At 45.1% G+C, this 17,672-nt stretch overlaps 1 long non-coding RNA gene across 2 annotated transcripts in view; it reads right to left on the bottom strand.

Moving 5' to 3' along the window:
* Positions 1-3,659: 3,659 nt before the first annotated feature.
* LOC126651244 (uncharacterized) overlaps positions 3,660-17,672 on the bottom strand; it is a 71,534-nt gene continuing 57,521 nt past the window's right edge. The window contains exons 3-5 of one of the 2 annotated variants that reach the window (XR_007631596.1): positions 8,007-8,154; positions 6,022-7,366; positions 3,660-5,732 (exon numbers count right to left, since the gene is read on the bottom strand). This is a non-coding gene — a long non-coding RNA (uncharacterized LOC126651244). The remainder of the gene's footprint in view (positions 5,733-6,021; positions 7,367-8,006; positions 8,155-17,672) is intronic. The other variant, XR_007631598.1, reaches the window with a different exon arrangement.

Raw genomic sequence — 17,672 nt, 5'->3', positions numbered from 1 at the left:
AAAAAAATTCCTCTTTATAACGCCTGTTATCCTCAGGCTACCTTCCAACACTGCCTCGCCTCCCCATGTCGACTGTACTCTCCAGGGAAACAGGCTACTACGGGGCCAGAAAGCCTTGTGCAAATGGGCAGTTGAGCAACAGAGGAAGAGACCCTGTCTTATTGAAAACAAGACTGTTTTCCTGCTCTTCCTTCATCTCTAAATGCAGAAGGGTCTTTATTGATGTTTCTGCCAAAAAAAAAAAAAAAAAAAAAAAACGGACATGTTACTTCCGTAGCAAAAGCAATTAGAAATTATCCTGCATTAGTGGAAAATAGTGTTGGTTATCCCCTGTTGATTCTCACATCTTAGCATTTCTGGGTAGTTCTGAAGTTGTTTTCTGGTTTGGAGCATGGTGGAACTGGCTGTGCTCGAGATTGTTCATGTGTATCTGGTGTTTGGCCCAAATGGTCCACCTGCCTTTTACCTGCTCAGCCTACAGCTCTGCCACACCACCAGTGTTGCTGGTGGGGACGTGCAACATTCAGGAACCAGGCTAACCTCTCCCAGAGGTTTTACAACATCTTTCTCTCCTCACACTCCCCCTGCGATCCCTGCCTGCTCTGCACTTGCTCAATTGAGGAAGGAAAAAGACTTTTAGGACCTTGTTTTTGATCCCACCTTTAGGCAACATCTTTCAGATAGCTTCCATTAGGCTAAATAGCCCTGAGCCCAATACGGACAGAGATTCAGAGGCTGTGATCCCCTGACCTTCTTAGCACAGGCTATCCAGTAACTACTGACATACAAAGCAAATGCAACATGCCCATAAACCATACTTTCCTCACCCCCACTATCTTGATTTCACCTCAGACAGAGCTCCAAGCTAAAGGTTCTCAGTAAACCTTTGGGTCTATGTTTTGGACAGTCTCTCTTCCTTTCTCTCGTATTACATACCTGACTGAGGGCAAAGGGAAAGCAAGGATGTAGAAAGACGAAGGTATGCACTGAGAAAATCCAGAGTTTGTCAAACTGATAGGAAAACTGCACTAGACCTTCCACTCTCCTCATCAGAGGTTTCCCAAGGTGTGAGCCAACACCCAGGCACAACCCACCAGGGATCCGTTCAGGATAGACATCTCGGCTCCTTGTTTGGTTGGAAGCAGTGCTTTATCTCAGCCTGCCTGACAAGATGTCTCTGCACCCTTCAAAAGAAAAATGCTCTACAAATGGCTCCCATTCCTTCTCTGGACTCCTATTCTGTGCTTGATGTCTCGTGTGTATGTCATTATTTTCAAATGCGCTACTAAAACCATCACAGAAGAGACTGAGATGCCACCTGGAGGCTCTCCATAGCCTAAGGGTGAGGTTTTGCTTTATTGTCTGAAAGACTCTGCCTCAGGAAAGACTTTCTATTTCTGAATTCAGTACTGGCATTTACTGTGTTGGACATTGCTCTTTCATTGCCCAAATCTAACAGTGGTAATGACAGAGACTCTCTGATGCAGTTATTCTCCACGAAGTTATTGGACAGTTCTTCTGACCAAGTGCACGTGTTCACATTAGGATGATACAAAACACTCTACAAACTTCTCTGTGTTGACCAGACCACCTGTGAATATAACAGGAATTTGGCTGCCCACTCATTTGTGAACTGGAGACTGCTGAAGTGAAGCAGGATGAGTAGAGGATATCTGATGTCAGGTCCCTCATTCTGGGCTGGAATCATATTGAAAATTAATTCAAAACCAGCACCAAACTGCAGTCCTAAATTTTGTACTTGGTAAGGACATCAGCAAACAATGGTGAATGCCTGTGTAAATCCAAAGTCAAACATTTGCCGGAAACCATTGCCTATCAATGCCTTGACATTATTCCTGTGGTATTTTGCTAGTGCTACTTGTTTACATCTTGAAAGACTCCTGCCTTGTTAGCACAATCCAAGTAATTTTGGTGCACATTGCATTGTTGACTTAGGAGTTTTAACCATCACTTCAACTTCTGTAGCAAAAAGCTTAACACTAGCATTAACATTGAAATTACCACAAGTGCCACTGCTACAGAAAGTCCCGAGCTACCTGCCATAGTCCATTGCTCATGCTCACAGAGGCAAACATCCCATCCCTAGTACATCCTCCAGCACAGGGATCTTCACTAAACAGCCACCCTCTTTGTGATTCCTTCTCCTGACCCCGCTTCCTCCCTCTATACCCCTAAAACCAGGCACAGCACATTGGTTTGCGATTTCAAGCTAGAGTTGCATTTAAGTAGCCAAAATGGTGCAAGGAGCCCGTATAATTACTGCTGGGATTGTGCTGCATAGGGCCCGTGTAGCAAACTCGCCTCAAATAACCCAGCTTGAATGTCAGAGTCCGTGCTGTATTGTGTTTCACATTCTGGCTGTGGGAGCACTTCCCCAGCAGGAATCAGGGTAACAAATCCATTGCTCTCACAGGAGGGCCCCATAAAATGAATGATTCTGGATCTCATGCTCTTGAGGAGGTCTCAGTTACTCCAGCAGTTGCTGCTCATAGAGGGAGAGACCATAGGGGACAGAGGGAGGGAAGGCTGGTTTGGCAAGCTTTGGCGTGTCATCACCCCACTGTTAGAGTGGGAAGGAGCATCAGGGCTCTCCTCAACCCTCCAATCTACACTTTTGCATAGATGTTAAATTAAAAAGATGTCAAAAACCAGAGAGTAGATAAACACTGAGGCTGAGATTGAATCAAATGTACCTGCCTGAAATCCTGCATGGCTGCTGGTGGCAAGAGGCTCCCATTTCCTCTCAGCTTAGACTTCCCTGTGAGCAGCACCAATGTCATTATATTTATGGGGCAGCATAAAATGAGACATGTTTGCTCCCTTTGCATCAGGGCAAAAGGCATCTGCTCCCTCTTAGAGTAGCTTATGGCATCCCCTCTGCCAAGTCCTGTGGTTCAGCAGCCAGCACAGCAGCCTCTCCATCCATGTCCGAAACCTGAACTCCCCCACTTCTCCTTGGGAGACAGAGATTGTTCCCTGAACTATCTCCAGTCTCTTGTTATCTTGCTTTCCTTGTCAGCCAGTGAACTGTGAAGTGACAGCGGAGAGAAAAATGAACTCTGACCTCATTTTCCCCCCTACAATTAGCCAGAACTGTGCCTTTTATTTTTTTTTCCTCCCCAGTTTTTAAATGATTAATAAGACAACTTGGTCCTTAGCTTCTGCAGTGAGGCGAGTGTGCTGACAAAGCACTGCGATGCCTCTTCCAGGTCACCCGGCAGCAGGCCGTGTCTTTATGAAAACATAAAAATTGGAGGGACTATTTGAGGAATTTGTAGACTGAGACACAGGAATTTTGCCCTTCAGACCCTGGCAACTGCATTCTGCAGTGGTCTCTGAGGCCCAGCGACTGCCATAGAAAGGAGCAACTGCTTAACAGCAACCTGCAAGCTCTGAAAAACAGATTTTTTTTCTCCTTCTTTTATTATGTTGCTTTGAAATATTCAGCCCCTGCCCTTTGCCTGTTTCATGCGCTGACAGCCTCAGGGTGTGCTGCAAACTGGGTCCAGTGGCAAAACACAGGTCTGAGAACACCCTCCATGGCAAAGCACAAAGGGATCCTCACTCCTCCTCGCCCTGCACCTGAGCATCGCTCTTTCACGCGTGCTCATCTGTCTCCTGGGTTTCCAAAGCTCCTACTGCAGTGGGAAGTAGGGAATTTAGGACAGGTGGAGTCTATTTGCTTAGATCATCTGTGTCTTTGTTATGCCACCTGTTGCATTTGGAGACAGAAGGAGCCCCTGTGTGCTCCCAGGCATTGACAAGGTTGGAAGGACTCACACCACAGGGATGTGCCTGCAGGGTGGGCAGGCAGGGAAAAGGACCTTCACTAGCACAGGCATAAATGGGCAAAGCACTGGAGAACAGTACTTGGGGGAGGACAGTTCTGGATTGGCTTCTGGTTGATGGGTTAACATGTGGTTTGGCTTTCAGAAAGTACTGCCTGCACTCCTGTCCTGTCAACTGGAAAGCATCACTTAAGGAGCTGCTTTCCACAGTACTCACAGTAGACTCCTCTGTATCTCTGGGGCTTGAGAAAGCCAATGACAGGCTAATCCATGCAATACCTTTAAGACATTTTAAAAGGAAACAAGTATACCAATGGAGTTGGTCAAGCTGCAGGCTGCTGCCAAAAGGGTAGCAGAATAGACCTTTTTTGAAAGCAAACTTGGTACATTAGAGAAACGACTTGCTCCTAGCTGCAGCTGTGGAGTGGCCTGTAGTGTAAACGATGTGATTCTTGCCATATCAGGGTGTCCTTGTGTACCAGTTGTGGGGCAGTTAACCAGAAGAGGAGGGCATGCTGCTGGCTGAGGGACAGCGGTGGCACTGGCGGGGGCACTGTGAGTGAAGCAAAAGCCAGTGGGTGAGCATGGAGTCTCCTCCAGAGCCATGAATGCAATGGCAAATCCTTCATTACACCTCTTGAGGCCATTCATATGGTTAAATGGATTTCAAAGCTGCAGCACTTGCCTGAAAGAAGTGTATTCTGAAATCATGGCTCTTGTGGTTTCACCCAAAGATGATCTGTCCCATAGGCTTTTGGTGTCCTTGATTTCGTTTGTTCCATCCCTGACCCCTGGGTGACAGGGTCTGCATTAGCCCCTGCAGCCTCTCTCAACCTTTCTGCCCTTGACTCTGACCAGCTTCAAAGTGGAGCATTTCCCTGCCCTTTCCAGGAGGCCTCCCCAACTCTTTCAATCTTTCTCGGAAGAGCTGTTATCTGTCCAGATGTTTGCGAGGGGGAGGACTCCAAGAGAAGCCTTCTTCATTACCTCCAACAAACATTCCCTATTTCTGGCAGATCCTTCCCACTCCTCCCACTGTGCAGCTGGGACAGGGAGAAGATGTCAAAATTTATGGGGCTGGTAGATACCGCCTTCGGTGTGGCCATGCAAAAGGAACAAAACAACAGTTGTTGCCCCTGGACAAGCTCTCTGATCTGCCAGAGATGTCCTGCTAGTTCATGTATGACATTTAATATTAAAAACTCCCATACAATTGTTTAGCAAGTGCTAGTTTTTAGTCATCATTATGAGCTTTTTTACTGTAGTACCTCCCAGGAGCAAGTCCAATTGGGCTCCCATCATGCTACGCAATCTTCAAGCAGCCAGGGAGGCTGAATTCCTTTCTTGAGGAGTTGACAGTCCAAATAAACAAGGCAGACAAAGGAGAGGAGGGGAAACAGAAGCTCAGGGGAGGTGAAGTGAGTTGTCCGAGGTCACACAGCAGGTCAGTGCCAAAGCTGGGAGCAGAACCCATACTGCCAGCTCTTGCTCTCATGTCCTATCTCGCAGGGGGAGACTGGGCCAAAATAATTTATGAGGCAAAGAACTTCTGTCACATTCCCCCTGGCACCATGAAGTTCTTCAGCTTGTGCAAATAAAGCACAGCCAGATAAAGAAGCAACTGGGCACTAGTTATATTTTGGTTTGCTAGGTCTCTATTTCTTCATATGTTTCTTCATGTTATAAAAATTCTTTACCAGCTAAACTGATCATCGGGGTAGAAGTACCAGAGTCAAGGAAGAACATTGCTTCAGGGTGTCGATCTGCAGATCTGGATGGTGAAAATCAAAGTTGGATGGTACTTTTTGGAAGAAAGGTGCTGACCTCCAGCCAATAATCCAGCATGGTTTGGAGATGAGATCCTCTCCTGCAGCACAGTGGCACTGACACTGTGGTGCAAGTGTCAACAAACAATCCAGGCAGCTGTAGGGAGAGAGAAGGGAGAAAGAGCAGTGAGTTGGGATGAGTTAAGGAAACAGCCATGCTCCATCATGATTTTATTATGGGAGAAAAGAAGAAACTGATGAGGCTCCAATGAGGCATCCTCTGTGAATGCAACCATGCAATGGACCATCTTGATCTGTTTTCAGAGCATGGTGCAGGTGATGTGGTTGTTGTTTGTGGAGAGATGGTAATACTGAGACTCACCATGTCTCCCCTGAGAAGTAGGAAAAACCAGCAAGGAAGCTAAGCAGCACCCTTGAGGACTCACCTGTTCTTTGTCTGAGGCAGAGCTGTGGAATCTGGAGCTCTCTCAATTGCACTGGAGGCATCCCTGCTTTCAGGTCCCATAACTGATCTTTCACCTCTTTCTCAGGAAACAGAGGGTTATGCTGTATACACCGTCCATCCAGGTGCATATGCTTCACCATCAAAATGGTATCAGCCAGCTCTCTCTTTTACTCCTTTGGGTGACAGCTCTGGTTGGTTTGTTATTATGGTCTTGTGGCAGGGAAGGAAGGGAGGGAGGGCTGGAGTTTGGACGAGGACATCTGACATGCATAGAAGAGGCTGTCAAGCTCAGATTCAAGCCCTGAAGTTCCTATCTTCCCTGTGCTGTGAGGCAATAATCTTCTTGAAACTAAACTGCCTTTTCACCTCATCAGTGTCATCCTACAGGGAACACAAATCTGAGAAGCACTGTGGCATCACAAGCTTGGGAAGCTGGAGACTGACTATTCTTGGTTTTGCAGTTGATAAAATGATCTTTCATTAACAGATGTTAAATGTAAGAATGTTCCTGCCACTTCCCTCTTCCTCCTCAGTTAATTTTCTTGCAGTATAAGGAGGGCCTTATTTCAAAGGCAGGGTTAGACAGGTGGAAGCTGCTCAAGCCATCCTGGCTGGCTGAAATGTCACTGGCTGATTTTTTTAATCGTATGCAAAAGGGTCATTATCTCCTGCATAATGTTTTGTTGCTCACATGCTTGAGTGTTGTAAGGACATGTGTCACCCATGTACTGTGTGGTTCTGATGCCCTCATACCTCCCTCAGCCTATCCAAGGCTCAGGCAATTCTCAGGGCTAGATGAGGACCACAGCAGCATCTTCAGGAGCATATGGTAGCAGATCAACATTGGAATAGAAAAGACAGCCCAAGAGACATACTGGATGTCTTTGCATGGAAAAGCAGATAAAAGAGCAAGAAGTAAAAAAAAAAAAAAAATGGCATAAAGCTATTTAAGTAGCATGGCAGCTTAGCAATGAACTCCCAGAAAGTCTCAGTGTTGTCCCTGAGGTCAAGTTAGTGAGTGCCACATCTTATTGAAGTGCTATCACAAGTGTCCAACATCACCTCACCTCTGGCAAAGCTCTTCACAAAACTTCTGTGTGCTGCCAAATACAGGCAGTGAAAACTGGCAGGATCTGCTCTTTCTGTCCTGCATCAGGCTTTGCAATGGTGACATCAGTGGGGACACACAATGAAAAATTATGTACCTTTGATGTCGGTGCCACCAAACTCAACAACGAGATTTTGACTGATTGCTTGTGAATGAGAGCACTTGAAGCTGCTGGGCTGGTATCTGCTTGAATCTTGCCCAAATGTGTTTTTTTGGTCTGTAAATGATAAGAGTTAACCAGAATTAGAAAGAATGGTTTCATCAGAGTCAGAAAACAATGTAAGACAGAATTCCTCAAGGTATTTTGTTGCCTCTACCTCCAGGCAAAACCCAAAGACATCAGAGGAATGTGAAAGTTGAAAAAAACATTGACTGAACTTATCAAACTTGGAAGGGTCAAGTATAGTTTGGTTCAAGTCTCAGGTGCAGGTTAGGTATGGATCTTCATCTACTGGAGGAGGTTCATCCCTAGTTCAAACATAACATCATGGTCACTGGGCAGGAGAGACAGTAAGGAAATGGACTCAGTTTAAAACTTATTGACCATCTGATTGCAACAGGAAATATATGTGGTTTAGCAAATCTATCACTCTCAGCATTGTCAGTTCAGTAAAAAGCTGAGACATCAGTGGTTGAGCAGGGACATGAGTTATCTGTCCACTGCCCTGTGACCAAGTGAAGCCCCCATGACTCCAGCCGTGCCCTGCATGGACAGCCATAGGGCACCCAGCCCTGCAAGGCCACGAGGCCAGCACAGATTCAGTCCCTTCCATGCAAGAAAGGCAGGGGTCTAAGGCTTACTGTCTAAGGCCGCTGTGAGATTAGAGGTGCACTAGAAGGATTTGATGGTCACCCACCTGCCATGCCAACAAATCCTCAGCTCAGTCCTCTGTGCTGCCACCAGTTTTCTGTGTGACTTTGTGCAAGTTAGTCAGGTCTCATTTCTTTAAGAAGTCACCAGGACATTATGGAGATAAAAAAGCAGTGAACTGATTATCTGTGACGCTGTGGAGATGAGGGAAAGATATCACATAAGTACAAATACACATTCACCTGTCTCAAGACCAGGTCAAGGACTCTGCTCATTCACATTCTTCTGAAATCAAATAAATGTCCCGCAATAGGAAAGCAAATGAGTCTTACAGGTAACCTGAGCTGCTGTTCAACTGGGTGTCTTGCAGAACACAAGCAGGTCTTTGGTGCTGGTTTCCCTCCATTCTTCACTCTCCCTCCCACTTGAAAGAGTTTGAATTGGCAAGAAAGAGCAAACAATGACACAGACAGTGTTTAACCATTAATAAGGGTGGACAATGGTTAAGGAAGTAGCTAAATACCCTAGTTATAGCTAATCAGCTCTCTTCTTGTCTCTGTGTTATTGAGTTTGGGTTTTTTTTCTTTTTGCAAGCTGGCCCTGGTTAAAGTCTTTTCAGGAGTTATTGAGCTAGAGGAGAGTCATCTTCCCCACGGGCATGCTTCAAGCCTATGGTTCTTGAAGGTTTTCTTGGCCATTATGTGCATGAGCATGGCTGTGGTCAGGGTTGTAAATGCTGGCTCTCTGCTAAAGTGCTGCACAGCTTGGTACAACCATGCCTCTTCTCTCAGAGGGTCCTCAAGGAAGAACCTACCCTAGATCTAGGCCAAACTGACTGGTGTTTGGGCAAAGGCAGTGTCTGACCCTACACAACATCAGCTTCAGCTGTCAACAGAAAGAGATATTTCAGGGCTACTGTAATGTACATCCAGCTGCCACAGCTGAACTCAGTTGAGGGTTACTGGGGACACAGGTACATTGTAGCCTTTCCTCTAATCCTTTACCTTCGCCTGGATCTGTCCCTCTCGGGAAAAGGACTCAGAATACCCACAGCAGAGAAATGGCTGATCCTTTGGCTGCCTGGCCATGGCCATACAGGCAGGAGGACAGCCAGCAAAACTGCTCAGAGCAAAACCATCCCTGGGACTTCCCTCATTTCTCAAATGAACCTGTTCAGAAACATCCCAGGGTTCATACAGCAACACTCAGCACTAAATCTGGGTTTATGCTTTAGTCACCTGTTTAGGAATCTCAGCCTGTTAGTAAAAGAAAAATAAATAAGGTACTCTGAGGTGCTTTAGGATTGCATGTGTGTTGATAGTTGCTATATAACAAGAGAAGAGATATTTTTGAATGAATTGACTTTTTTTTTTTTAAAAAAGGAAATTAAAAAGAAGTGCCACAATATCTAACACTTGTCTAACAGAAGGGGTAAGGGGAGTGAGGCTGACAACTCTTTTTGTGTTGGCACTAGAAATTAGCATTTTGGGGAGGGGTCAAAGTTTGTGGAGAGAGAAGTGACTTTAACCAGCTGGAGTCTAATGCCTCTCTGCCTCTTGAGTAACAAGCAAGCAGCTTTGAAGACTGATAAAAACAAGTTTTCACTAAAGTCAGCACTCCCAAGCTCATGCAAAGATAAAAGAGGGAACTTCAGGCCAGTTTTTGCTTCTCCTACCAGCAAGGCCATCAGCTGAATCCTGACCTCAGCATGTTTTTGGTAGGTGACAGTTTAAAAGCAGGAAGGAGAAGCATAGGAATATGAATGCACCGAGTCACCTGAATCCTCAGATATGAACTGAAACCCATAATCAGGCATTTCAGAAATACCAGCAGAGTTTAGAGCTCTGACATGGTCCATATAGCTTGGAAACTTAAACAAACATCCTGACTTCTGATTTGCATAGAAGACTGGAAGCCTCACTTCCTTCTCAGATATCCGTGTGAGACTTATATTATTGCCAGGTAGAGAAATAAAAACTACCTTGATTTAACCTATAAGCAGTGTGCAACCTGGAAAAGGAAGAAGTCACTCAAAGGACATGTATCTGGGAGGTGAGGAGGTTTTGATGTGGTCCCCTTTATTGATTCTAATCTGCCATGAGGGATGCTTCAGATACTGGCCAAAACTCTTTGCTATGAGAATTGATTTCTGAATTTTTGAAAATTTTGTTCACAGCTCTTCTGTGAGCCACAGATCTGCTCCTGCTCTTGTCAGTGTTGCTGCACACGGTTGTTTCCTAATGAAGTGATGGAACTTGGGAAGTTGTGCATAAAATGCAAAGGGCCTGATAGGAATAATCCCAAATTGGTTTCAGAAAGAAGAAGAGTAAGCAAACCATGTTACATTGATGGACTGGTAGTCTTGTTTTCTCAGAGCCTCACACAAAACACTTAAGATACCTGCAAAACTAGAAGAGAACACTTAGAGGATTTATTAATACAGAAAAGAGTTTCAAGGTCTACCCCCCCCACTACCACCCCAAAATATGATTGTATTTTAAAAACATCACCAGGGAGACAATCTCTTTATGCCTTGTGTAAAACCCAGCATTTGCCAAGTGCATCTGAAAACATGTCTTTTTTTTTGTCTCACACAGGTCTCAGACTGCTAATCAGATGGATATTAAGATGAGAAGAGCTGTAGTTCTGATCCAGTATGTGCATGCATTGCTACAAAGCACAGCATGAGGGCAAAGAGCCTTGATGCATGGCTTGAATAACCAATAGACTAAGTGGGAAAGTGTTTCCCAATCCTGTGTAAATTTCCAGAATATCAGAACTGGTTGTTTTATCTTTTCTGAATGGGGGCAAAGCCAGAACTTTGAAAATTTTATCAAAACTTGAGTTACTATGAATATGTGCAGAGAAGACCAGTGGCAACAAAACTTTTCAGTATTGGCCTTTCTCAACTGTTTTACTCCATGTTCACTATATTCATAATACTATTACTGAATCTAAAAATCTTGAATTTTCTGTGCAGGATTCCCAAGAGCTGAAACTACTGACAAGAGACTATTTGCATTTGCTGATATTGAAACAATTTTTTTCCGCAGATAGTTTTGCTTTAGAGGAAGTGGTATTTTCAAGTTAAAAAAATGAAACTCTTTCAGAGGAAAACTCCTGATCACATTGAAGAATGAGATCAGTCAAGAGCCCTGTATCTTGCACACTGAATTAGCCTGCAGAGGTTTGCTTCAACACACTCTCCTGGGCAGGAGTAGCTCAAATTGGCTGTAGAGGAGCCACTCCCTGCACCTCATCACAATCCCTGTGACTTACCTCAGGGAACTGGGACCCATTTCTCTGCCAGAGCAGACAGGTTTTGTGCTGCACCTTCAGATGTGGCTCTGTGTGCACCTAGCAGGGCTATGCCACGGCCTTGCCATGCATTGGATCTGCCCCTCCAGCATCTGCCAGCTTCCTAGCAAGTATTTGCAGCTGGCTCCCTCTCCTACACTAGGGTGCCCAGAGAGACTTTCACTTGCTCTCTCTCCCTCCATTGGCTGTCCTTTGGAACACGGACAGGGAGCTGGAGAATGTGCTGAAATATGTCTTTCCCCAAACCACAATGTTTGCTGCTGCCATTTGGTGCTATCTGATTAAACACAAACAGCAAGACCTGCTCCACTCACTTCTGCCCTCTGACATGGGAATGAGCTCAGCACACCCTGGAGTCTCAGCCAAATCCCGCAGGGGTAATATAATTGCATTCCTGCTCCATCTGCCTCAGTTACCCCACCTGGACATGTTATGTCTCCGTGCTTCCTGTCGTGGCATCCTCGGCATTCCCCACCACACTCCCTGCCTCATTGCTCCTCCCTTGACGTCACTGCCCAGGACTCACTGCTGGTGCACATGCAAGCTGTCAGAGGCAGTGGGATACATTTCTGGGATAGACAGGTAAAAGCTTGTTCAGATCAATTAAACTCAGGACTTCCCAATCATGGGGTGTTTGGGGACATGAGCGTGTTTGATTCTTGCCTTGGCACCATATTGAGAGAAGGAGACCATGGGGGAATCTAGATTTAGTGGTGATTTTAGGGGATTGATGGGATCTACCAGGTGGGCAATTCCCTCCTCATGAAGTTTGCTCCTGGAAGTTTAGTGAGTTTTAGAAAGAGCACAAAACTCATGAGTGCTGAAAGCCACTGTAAAAACACCTCCTAATGAGCAAATTAACAGCAGATTCCCAGACCTCATCAGCCAGGGTTCTGCATGAGACCCTAAATGATGGGAAAATCTATTTTAAGAATGTTTAGGGAACTTCTCAGGATGTGATCAATTTTTAATTTATTTTTTGGTGCACTGAATATAATATTTGTGCACTGCTGCAAGTACAACCTCTGTTCAGTTCCCAGACACAGACATGCAATGCACTGAAAGATGTGGAGTAGGGGTCTCTGGGGAAGTGTAAGAGATGAAACTCCCTGTGGAAACATCCAATTTCGGCCAATATCAGTGTTTGGCTTCATAGAAGAAAATACATTAAATACAGAAGGCTTGATTTTCCATGTCCAACTGATCTGTGTTCTTGTCCATTTGAATATGTGGGTGAATGAGTCAGCAATTCATGAGTGGTTTGGAATAAGAGGTAGGAAATTATGCAAATAAGGACACTGGACAGAGTACAAAGAATAACATCAATTATATCATAGATATAATTGTGATATCATTGCCTGTCTTGCTGAAAAAGTCACATAGATAAAATATATTATTACTAACTTGGAAACTGTCAAGTGTTATTTTCCATTAGAATTTACAAATGTCTTCAGATCCGTCTGCAAAATTTTCATCAGTTGTTGGCTTTTTACTTGTGTGGTTGCATCTGGGGCTGCATCCTGCAGGCAGGGCTGAGTTTGTGGATGGGCAGGCTGTGTCCTTATCCCATCTCATCCCCACAGAGGACTCTGGCCCTGTTTTTGTGCTGCACAGATGCTGGGAGGCGTAGTGACAGTGCCTTAGCCTGGAAACCAGCAGGACTGTGCTGTGTTGCAGCCACAGTAATGCTCCTTGGACTGTCTTCCATCATGGAAAATCTAGAAAATGGATTTAAAAAGTGGAGAAACAGTCACATGGAGTACATAGAGAAAGTATGGCTGAAACAAGGAAGGTTCTGCCCTAGCTACCATGGACATCTCTGAAGGTAGCAGGGGACAGACACATGAAAATCACCATAAATACTAGGCAGAAAGAAGGGAGACTCCATTGTTTCTCATGGTTTCTCTTCCTACTCATCCTGCTCCTGTTTGTGCAGTCCCCATAATGACACACCTATCTTTACCTGCTGTACTTTCGACTGGGGGGGGTGTTGTGTTTTGGGCACTGACTTCAGAGCCCAAAATTAGAAAGAGGATGAAAAGAAAGCATTTTTCCAACACAGCTTAGCTAGAACAAAAGCATTTCTGCTATCACCAAGGATAGCAATTAATTATTGCTCATATGGCAGTGCAGGGACCCAGTCCCATCACACACACTGAAAGAAGCAGACCCCAGCCCTGCTGCTGGCCATGCAGAGCAGCTGGGAGACCTGAAAAGAAAAAGCAAGTAAGCTAGATGTGGGCAGAATAACCTGTTCCCAAAACCACTGTGAGATGCTCAGCCTCAGGAATGTGCAAGCTTTAACAGTCTCAGAGCTGTAAAGCACTGGAGAGGAATGCCTTACCTGGACCATGGGTTCTCCAAGTCTGTGGTGCTGCCCCAGCACACCCCTGCCATATGGTGAGAGCTGGTCACTCATGGGTGAGGGGAATATTTGGGAGGCTGGGGGACCTGGGAGAAACTTCTGACTAGCTGTCAGGCATTAAGAGTGGCAGAAATAATTGCTCAGAACTTCATTCATACCTTGAAAGTGTTATGTTGTCAAAGCTGATCATTAGCCAGCAAGAAGATGAGCCAAAAGCTGAGGCAGAAGAGGGGATTTTTGTAAAAAGACAGAATGAAAGACACGAGTCTGTCTGTCCGTCCCATCTACCTCTTCCAAATGACCTGGTTCATGGACATCTGCAGTATTCACCAAAACCTCCTTGGAATCAGTCACCCTAGACAGCTCCAGCATCTCTGTTCCCAGCTCTAGGCATGCCAACTCCATCTTCACTGGGGCAACTTCTCAGCACATGCTCCATGCTCAGCGCTGACCACCCTAGGATGGGAAGGGTAGTTTGGATTGACCAAACCCCATGCTACATGTCTCTTGCATGTGCAAGCCAAGATCTTTGGGGCTTCACATGCCATTTGTTGCTCTAGAATGCGCCAATTTTGGCAGTTCCTTGGTAATAACATGCTCTTGGTCTCTGAACTTAAGCAGCTACCTCACTGAGGAATGGGGAAGGCTTTTGATTACTGAAGTCTCTGTTGTACCAAAGGGAGAGGATCACTTTCTTTGGTCAGCACTTCAATAATCCCAGGCAGCTGGAGCCCAGGCTTGGCAGCAACACCTCAGAGGCAGGATCTCAGTATAAGCAAATGTGAAGGTGTCCTCCAGCCCCATTGCACAGAGCAGAAATAAAGGGATGGGTCTTTCATGAGCCCTCCAGTGAGCATCCTCTCTGCAACCTTTGAACCTGGTCAGTTTGGCAGCTGAGGAAATAACTGCAAGGCTGTGGTTATTACAAATCTTGCAGGATATGTATAATGGCCCAATTAGCCTTACCACAGGAGTCTTTGAAAATATCATGCAGTGCAGACGTGATGCCAGCTTTACTTTACACTGAAATGTATACTGAATATCTGTGGCATGAACAGAAGCATCAGGACACCAGGAAGGCAGTGTCAAGCCCTCACAGATTAGGGAATTAGGGAACTGAGATGTGTGTTGCATATCCCTCATTTCAATTTGCCAAGTGCAACACATGAGAGATTGGATGTGCAGAGGCTGTCAGATGTTGGGACTGGACCTGTGGCCAGAGTGAACCATGCTGAAGATGCATAAAGAGCTACAAAGAAGCTAATCAGGAAAATTGACATTTATATGGTTTGTGCTAGGTATGACAGTGAGTGGTTACACTTTGCTGATAATCTCTTGGTGCCTTATTTCCTCCACTAAGAAATTAGGATGATGTTTTGCTCTTATGTCACAGGTGTACTCATTAAAGTCTGGGTAACATTTGTAAAGGATGCAGACGATAGGATGAGACCCTCACAGAAACCCCCAGAAATGAAAGCCTAAATAAGGACAACATTCTCCAAGTGGGAGACATCCATCTTGTGACAACGTTTAGTTACAGTGACTTTTATCTCTGCCATGCCAGTCAAGCCACTAAATCATTGCATTTGATGGATGCTGGGGCAGCACAGCCGCAATTGCTCATTGTCAGGCTGATACAAAGGTCACAGCTTTGCTAAGCTTTGGATCAAAATCCAAAACAGTCCCTGTCACGTCCCTCAGATTTCAAAGAACAATATATTTAGCAATTTAGCTTTGGTGTTGGGTAGTACTGGTGCCACCTTTATCTGTTTCTCCTGAGAAAATAAACGCAGCATCACCATCCCCATAGCAGTATAGCGATTCTGCAACGTGCTGTTAACCCTCACAGCATAAAACAAAGGTTTTGGGGGAGGTGAGGGAGGGCGTGAGTTTGTGGGATGACTCAAAGGCTCTGCAACACCTCCTTTGCCAGACTAGAGACAGCTTCATGGAAATGGCTGGATGCCCCTGAGCTTTGTGAGAGATGATGATGCAGGTAAATCAGCTGTGTCACAGCTGTGGCTCAGTGGCAAGGACACTGTTATTGAAAAAAAAAAAAGGAATCACCATACTATGGCTCACACTTAATCCTTTAAAAATTAGCATACAGTTTCCAGCATCACAATAACACTAGTTAGTTCAAGAAATGCTAGAATGTTCAAGAAAGACGCAAGAAGTAGGCACAGATAAACTTTCTCTTATCCTAGCTCTTTATACAAAATATAACATTTTTAGAATTCTCTCTTCCAACTTTGGTTAACATCTGCTACCATGAGGATGTTGACACCACTGCTTCCTACACACACACCTCCCCCCATTCACTTCTGAGTCCAGGTGGAGCCCAAGGTGATCACTGAACCACATGACACATCCAGATTGGAGATGGACAGAGAGGGATGAGAATGAAGATAGAGAAGGAGTGGATAAGACGGGGGACATGTGAGACTGGGGCTGATGAGAAGGCATGAGCATGGCAGAGACAGAGGAAGCAGTGTGGACTTTATTCTCTGGCTGCAGGAACATCAACATTGAAATCTATGCTTGGATCTGGATTTGTTGACACAAAATCCACTGCCCAAATGTGGGGGGTTGGAAGAAGTTTACCTGTTACATTTCCAGTGCTGTCTCAGGAACATAATTCCACAGGCTGGAGCAGTTGTAGTATATCTGCCTGTCTCTTATCTAATGTGTAACCTTCTGGACTGAAGACATAATGTACTGTCTATCCTTTCTGTGATAAAAATAAAGCATATAAAACACACATACACACACACACACACACACAGTCCCAGGCCAAAAATTCCCTTAGGAGAACATACTGTGACTAGATAAGAAGGTACTAGCTGGCACGTAGTTACCTCTTCGCTTCCTAACTGGGACACTCAGGGAAGGGTGGAGTTGGTGCTGGTGAGGGGCCACAGGATAAGGGGGACAGAGAGATGTCATGGGATGGATAGAGAGGAAAAAAAAGAACCACAGAGAACATAACAAGGAAAAAAAAAAAAAAAGCCATGGAGAACAGCTCAAGGAAAAAGAAGTCAAAAAGCAGACTGGACTTTTTCCAGGCTTTCACAACCCCTCTGGCCAGCTGTAAAATCTGAGCGTTTTTGGTCCATGGGCAGAAAACTCTGCTAGTGCTGTCTTGAGGGACCAAACAGGGGGTCTTTGGGGCTCAGAGCATCAAATTCTATATGAGATAAAACCAGTTCCTGGAAAACTCCTAGAGGGTTGGCATGTATTTCATACATGCACCGCATCTAATTGGTGCCCTACACAGTGCACCCCCTAAAGGCCAACCTTCCTGGTGGGAGCAATCTGGTCTCTTCTGGGAGCTGAGTTTTCCATCTCTCCTTTGCTACTGATTCCCTTCAGTGGTCCTGGGCAAATTTGTAGGTGGTATCTTCTGCTGAATGGAAGGTGTGACTTGCATCACCTCCTGGGCACATCAGTAGGCTCTGCTGCCAGGTCCTGAGAGCTGTATCCAACACATCAGAGGCTGGTGGGATTTGGGAAACACTGACGAAAAGAGAGCTCTGAACGAAAGGTGGAAGTGAAAGAGAAGGAAACCCAGGAGGTTTTATGAAACAAAACTTGCTGGAGCTCCCAAGCCCAGTACTGCCAAGGATGCATTTTACAGGTGTATGCACAGTTCAGCTGGCTGAAGGATGGCAGCAGCCCAAAAGATGACCAACTATGGGCATGGCTATTTGGAAACATTTTCACAACTAACTGGCTTAGACAGTGGGGTAAAAAATGCACTTCCCAAAAGAGGGCATCTCATTTTAACTTTGATGGATGGGCTCAAGTCCTGAATTAGAATGAAAAGATAGTATCCGTGGAAAGCCCACATACTTCAGAAGAATTTGAATTGTCTTTTTCCTCTAGTCTCTTTGTAGTATTTTTAAGAAAAAGTTAACTCAAATTTTAAGAACTGTGCTAGGATGAAATAGGAAAACATTTGCTTCTGAAAATGTCAATATTACATATTTGGATATTTTCTGTGTGTGTTTTTTTAAACAAACAAAACAA

Source organism: Myiozetetes cayanensis, unplaced genomic scaffold, assembly GCF_022539395.1.
Source record: "Myiozetetes cayanensis isolate MyiCay16 unplaced genomic scaffold, myiCay2020 scf6-25, whole genome shotgun sequence".
Taxonomy (NCBI): domain Eukaryota; kingdom Metazoa; phylum Chordata; class Aves; order Passeriformes; family Tyrannidae; genus Myiozetetes; species Myiozetetes cayanensis.
The sequence above is the reverse complement of the archived record's forward strand: the minus strand, read 5'-3'. Positions and strand labels throughout refer to the sequence as shown.